The 6,561-nt window shown below is 26.1% G+C and overlaps 1 pseudogene; it reads right to left on the bottom strand.

The window, feature by feature from the left end:
• Positions 1–250: 250 nt before the first annotated feature.
• LOC129289219 (geraniol 8-hydroxylase-like) lies at positions 251–2,477 on the bottom strand (annotated as a pseudogene).
• Positions 2,478–6,561: the final 4,084 nt, after the last annotated feature.

The following is a 6,561-nucleotide window of genomic DNA, read 5'->3' as shown; positions in this document are numbered from 1 at the left end:
CTACCATGTAATTAGAAACAATACTAGACATTATTGTAAAGAAACATTACCACTCCCTTTATCAATCACTAAAGCTTGGTTTGGATGAAGAAAAAAGTTGAAAGAAAATAAGAATGAGATAAAACCATAGAAGAAATTTTAAAAAATAGTAAATTTCTTTACTATTTTTAAGAATTTCCTTTCCCAGTTTTCTGTCTTTTTGATTATTTTGTTTTTTCATCCAAACGAAGAGTAAAATATGAAACGAGGTCTAAGCTTTAATGGGAATAGCCTTTAGTGATGGGATGGCCTTGTGTAGAGCTAACCCCATACATCCAACTCATATCCATATCTTCAGCCTTAAGCCCACTAGGATGCTTCCAATCATAATGATAGAAAAGAGAAGCCAATACAATGTGCACAGTCCTATTAGCCGAAGGCAATCCGGACCAAATTCTTCTGCCAGCCCCAAAAGGAATGAGCTCAAAATCATGCCCTTTAAAATCAATTTCATTGTCCATATCCTACTAAAAACAAAAATATTCATTGTCCATAAACCTTTCAGGCTTGAGTTGATTTGGATCACCATAAACATTCGGATCTCTTACAATAGCCCGTGCATTGAACAAGACCTGTGCATTTTTTGGGAACCACAAAGCAGCCACATAACTCTACTTCATCTTCTGTTTCATGGGGTACCAGAAGTGGAAGTGATGGATGCAAACGCATAGTTTCTTTCACAATTGCTCTCAAAAACGAAGTCTTGAGATATGCAATTCTTCAAGTTGTTCATCTTCTTTAAGGATCTAAGGTCATCTTTAACTATTTTCATTTGTTCTGGTCATTCTATTGTGCTTGACGTTGTGTCTATCCCAGCAACAAATAAATCCTATAATACAATTATCGTTAATTTGTCATAGTATACTAACAAATAAAGCTGAGAGACTGATATAAGATATCAATTATCATTACATTTAAGTGTGTGTGTGTGTGTGTGTTGTTTGATGACGAAAGTTTGATCAAATAATAACACAATCAACGCAATATAATCTCATTGAATGGAATTACAAACTTTAGCAAACATCTCTCCATCGTTTAAACTATGTTATCATGCAAAAGCAAGGCAAAAAATTCCAATGGTTCCACCTGCTGTCCAATCATAAATTAAATCACAATTTTGAAGGGGTTAGGTTCATCCCTCTTTCTCAATTTATCACTTTTAATGTTACGAAAATCTTTTAATTTTTGTCATTTTCCAGTTATTACAGCTGGTAGGTTATCTATTTGTCTCGCAATAATTTAGATTAATCCCTTTTGAGATGTCCATTGTTCAACATTTTGCACAGGAAAAAAAAACTACACATGCTAAATGTGTTTTCATGTAAATCTTATGTTATATCAAATATTTTATTTTCATTAAAAAATAATAAGTCTAACTAATTAAACTTTGACTTCAACCGTATTTAAGCGACCGACATACGCATGCTTTGACTGTGCTTAAAACAAAATGTACTTAGATTAATTAGTTCTAGACGGATATATTTTAGTTGTGGTTAGGATATAAAATGAGTCAAAATCTACGTCTAAGTGTATAACAACATCTTCAAAGTTTTTTTTTTTTTAGCCAACAAAAGCTACAAAGTTTAATGTGTTTGTTTATGATTTTAAAAATAATGAAAACTTAAAAAATCTTACATACATACATACAAATATATAATTATTTGGCAAAGCTAATATAAATAGCTTCTACGAATAACTCATATGTAAGAGAAAAAGTGACTCATTCACGGCTATTTTCATGCTAATATTTTTAAAATGTGAAATAGTAACCCTATACTTTAGCAAATCTCTCTCTAAATTTTAAAGTATTTTTCATCCAAAATACAAATGATTTAAAAAAAATCGCATACTAATAAAATTATCATTTTCATAAATATATATATATATATATATTATTCTAATCTTAATTACTAATATACTCTATGATCAATGAGAGATATATTTACACAAATATCTACATTAATAAATATAAGAAATACAATGAAATTTTTTACATATATTAAATTATTTATATTTTTAATTAAAATTAGTAAAAGAAATTTTTTTTTTTTTTGATATAGATGGCAAGCTAGGCTCGAAAAAGAAAAAATAAGCATAAAGAACCTAAAGATGGTTCTTATCTTCAAGATGCATGAATAAACAATCAGTAGGTATATGAGGTTTCAAAGTCGTGGTAGAGGGGCCACTGTAACCTTAATTGTCTTGCCATAAAGTCCGCACACCCTATGATGTCTCTATAAGAATGGTGTTGTTTCACATCATGCAGGACAAACAAATGGTCCTTGATGTAAGCGATATCATCTTTCAAATGGTTGATCTAAGGTGTTGTCTCGTCTTAATGTGTTAGTGGCTTCAATGGAATTAGAATGAATGGAAATTTTGCCAAGATTGAGATGTTGACAGACTTCGGTCCCAACTTTGATGGCCAATATCGCCATATCAATAACTGAGCAAGCTTAAGTTCTTATGAAAGCTCACAAGCAACTAGCACATCGCCAATTTCAAAATCAGTGCACCTGGCCACCTGCTGCCTAATCACAAAAAAGTAAAGAGTGCTAAAATCGTTCAATTATAATTATAATTACTAATATCATTTTAATCGAATTTTAAAAAATTTTATTACAGGCTGAAGTATTAAAGTGAAGTAAATTCTTTTGCTTGAATGACCAAAATATACTTTAATTACAATTAAAATTACTGATATGATAAATTAACTTACAATTTTTATAAGTAATATTAGCAGAATAATAAATCAAGTTACAGGTTTTACAAGTGATCTTAATAGAATAAAAGTAACTTCTTATTATTCTTGTAATAGTATTTGTAAAAATCAAAACTTGTCTTGTTATTTTAATAATATTACTTGTAAAAAATCATAACTTGACTTATTTTTATAGCAATGTTACTTATAAAAATTATAACTTGCTTTGTTATTTTGCTAATATTACTTGTAAAAATCATCACTTGATTTATTATTATAAAAATGTTACTTATAAAAACCATAATTTGAATTGTTATTCTAATAATATTATTTATAAATAATGACTTATTATTTTAATAATTTTAATTATAATTGAATGGCATTTTGGTTATTTAAATAATATAATTTATTTTATTTCAATGCTCCAGGCTAACAGTGAAATTTTAAATTTTTTTCAGGATTCAACCGAAATCATGTCACATCTAAAAAACCTTAATAAAATTCTTCCTTCATCTTTTTTTTAGATATCATTTAGTCAATATTTTATACAGAAAAAACATGCTACATGTGTGTCTTGATGTAAATTTTATGTTATTTTAAATATTTTCTTTTCTTTAAAAAATAATAAGTCTAACTAAACTTTGACTAAATCTTAATTTAAGTTACATATGCTTTAACAGTGCTGAAAACAAAATACACTTTAGCACTACAGGTTAAATTTTAGCTGTGATTAGGATATACAATGAGTCAAAATCTACGTCAAATTATAACGTGCTGTGCGTGTATTGGGCTAGTATAAGTTTATAGATATTTGGATAAAAGGGCAAAAATATTTAAAAAATGATCAGCCACAGGCACCTAGTATTTTAAAGTAAAAATAATAATAAAAATATTCATAACGTTACATGAATGAGTGTAAAAGTAATCAAACCATTAATTTTAACCTAACGTCATTAACTTTAACTATTAAATGCTAACTGTACATGCCATGTGTCAGCCTTTACTAATGTTGATTAATAAAGAGGCACAAATACTCATGAAATTGTCGGCTAGAAGCAAAAATACCTATGAAGTCGTAGGTCATAAGCAAAAATATTCATAACGTTGTCAGAATTAGTGTAAAAGTGATCAATTCATCCAATCTTTTAAATGTTGACCGTTTAGCTAACACTTAAGTAAAAATTAATTATTTTTTTCATTGATGTAAACAAAAAATATTCCTGAATGAATTTTTTAAAAAAAAGACAACTTTTTATTTTGAAAGTGACAATCTACAAAAAAATAATAATATGAACAATTAATTGTTCAAATTACAAGCATGTAAATTATACAGGATTTTTTTAAGCTAACATGTAACTTTTTGTTACAAGGTCATTGGTTTAGTATACAAGATAATAAGTTTTGTGTACAAGGTAATATACTAAAGATGCAAGGTTATACAAGGTGATACACCTAAGGTGCAAAGTTATAGGTTTGAGATGTAAAGTAATAAATTTAGGGTTCGTTTGGTTTTCCTCCATTTCACGTTCAGAAAGCAAAATTTCACTTTCAAAAAGTTGAAAGTTGTTTGGGTAGAATATTTTACAGAAAAGCACATCCTGAAAGTACATTCAAACAGTAGTTGAAAGTAAATTTTTGAAATATAACTATTTGAAGCTTTTGAAAAGTGGATTTGAAAAGTAGAATGTTATTTGATCATACTACCCTAAGTTTAATCTCTTATTTTTTATTTAAAAAATAGTTAATTCATTAAAAATATAATTATTATTTTAATAATAATAATTAGATATCAATTTTTTTAGTATTATAAATTGAGTAATTAATCATGTTAATTTTTAGCATTAATGTATAATAAAAATTACAAATCTTTATTACATCTTTTAAAATTACAAATTAAAAAATACAAATAATTAGAGATCAAATTTTTAGCATTATAGATCAAAATTTATGTTATTTATAATCTTTATTACATTTTTTAAATATTTTGAATATATTACTGTATAATAAAAATTATAAATCATTATAAATTAATGTCTTTTTTGATAATTGTATATTTAAAAGCACATTTCACTATCACAAATCAAACAACTTTTAATATATCAAACTGACTTTTGAAAAAATATATCTAAACACAAATTTCATTACAACAACTGACTTTTATTAAATAAACTTTTGATAAACTGAAAATTAAATGCACACTTAATGTGCAAAGTAATAGTTTTGGTATCCAAAATATTGAAGAGAGGTTTGTCTGCAAGTACTGAATTATTTTTTACACGAACGAACATATACAATCCGATCAATGACAATTTAGTAGTCACCGTGATTTTTCTTCACTGAACTCATACTCATCATGCGCTCAAAAAGAAATTTGCAGATGAAATCCATATTCACCACGCGTCTACATTCGGTGCACGAAGTGCTCATTAGCGTCAGGAACAATTTTGCCCTCGATTTCAATTTAAAATGATCTCTTCATTTTTTTTTAAATTACTTCCTCTGCTTAAAAATATAAAATATTTTTAAAAAATTAAATATTAAAAAATATAATATATTTTTAATCTTTCGAGATATAATCATTATTTTTTTTTATAAAAAAAGTGTCCTTATTGATAATAATATTATATTTATTATAGGATATTTAATAAGAATAAATATGAAAAGACAATATTAGTTGAAAAATAAGTAACTATTTTATTGGAGATAAAATTCGGTTAAAAATGCTTCACATTTTTTAACGGAGTGAGTAGTGATTTAATATTTTTAATATTATATTTATTAAAATAAAAAATATAAAAAACTTAATATTAAATATGAACTATTTATAATACATTTAAATGGTTAATTAAGTTATTTAAATTATATCTAAACTGTTCAGATTTTATTTGGATAGTCAAATTGTAAAATTATAAAAAAATTTAATATTAAATTGTATTACTAAATTAAATTTGTACTGGCAGATTGATAATGAATAAATTTATTAAAATTTTAAATTTTTTATATTAATAAATATACTATTAAAAATATTTAAAAATTAATTGAGATAAATATAAAAAATTAATTTAAATTGAAATAGAAAGTTAGAATTACTCTGAGCTTATTATCACGGAGAACCAAATGCAATTTGTACTCACCACCACCTCCGGAGTGGACCCGATTTCTCCCCATTTTTCTCTCCCTTTATTTTCTCTTTACTTTCCATCTCAACTATTAAATTCATTTTTTAATAATTAAAATTTAATATTTTATAAAATTATTATAAAAAATAAATATAATAATTTTATAAAATATTAAATTTTAATTATTTAAAAATAAATTTAATAATTAAGATAAAAAGTAGAGAAAAAATAAATAGAAAAAGAAATGAAGAGAAGCAAAGCCTATGATTAGGTAATTGTCTGCCAGAGATGTGAGCCAGGAAAAAGGTGAGAGAGAAGGGAGATAGGAGCCTAGGGAAAACCTAGGGACTGAGTAATTATTAATTTATTATGAATAATTCCAAGGACCAGAAGCAGTCTCTCACACGTGCTGTCAAATCACATCAAATAAAAAGTAAAACAATTGTACGGGCGTGTGACTGTGGGTTCATCCCTCTTTATTGGTTCCTCGCTTTCAAAAGTAGGAAAATAACTTATGTTTTGTCATTTTCCAATAATTACAGCTGATAGGTTAGCTGTCGTCTGTCTCGCAGCAGTTTGCTTGACCTTTGGGAAAAATTTGAAGATGTTACTGATTATTTTATGAACGGCTATAATTTATAAATAATATTAATAAATTAATAAAAAAATTAATAATTAACGACTCTATATAATAAATATTTT

The sequence above is a fragment of the Prosopis cineraria genome, unplaced genomic scaffold, assembly GCF_029017545.1.
Source record: "Prosopis cineraria cultivar Desert tree isolate PC_DT_omini unplaced genomic scaffold, ASM2901754v1 PC12, whole genome shotgun sequence".
NCBI lineage: Eukaryota > Viridiplantae > Streptophyta > Magnoliopsida > Fabales > Fabaceae > Prosopis > Prosopis cineraria.
This window is presented reverse-complemented; position numbering and strand designations above follow the sequence as displayed.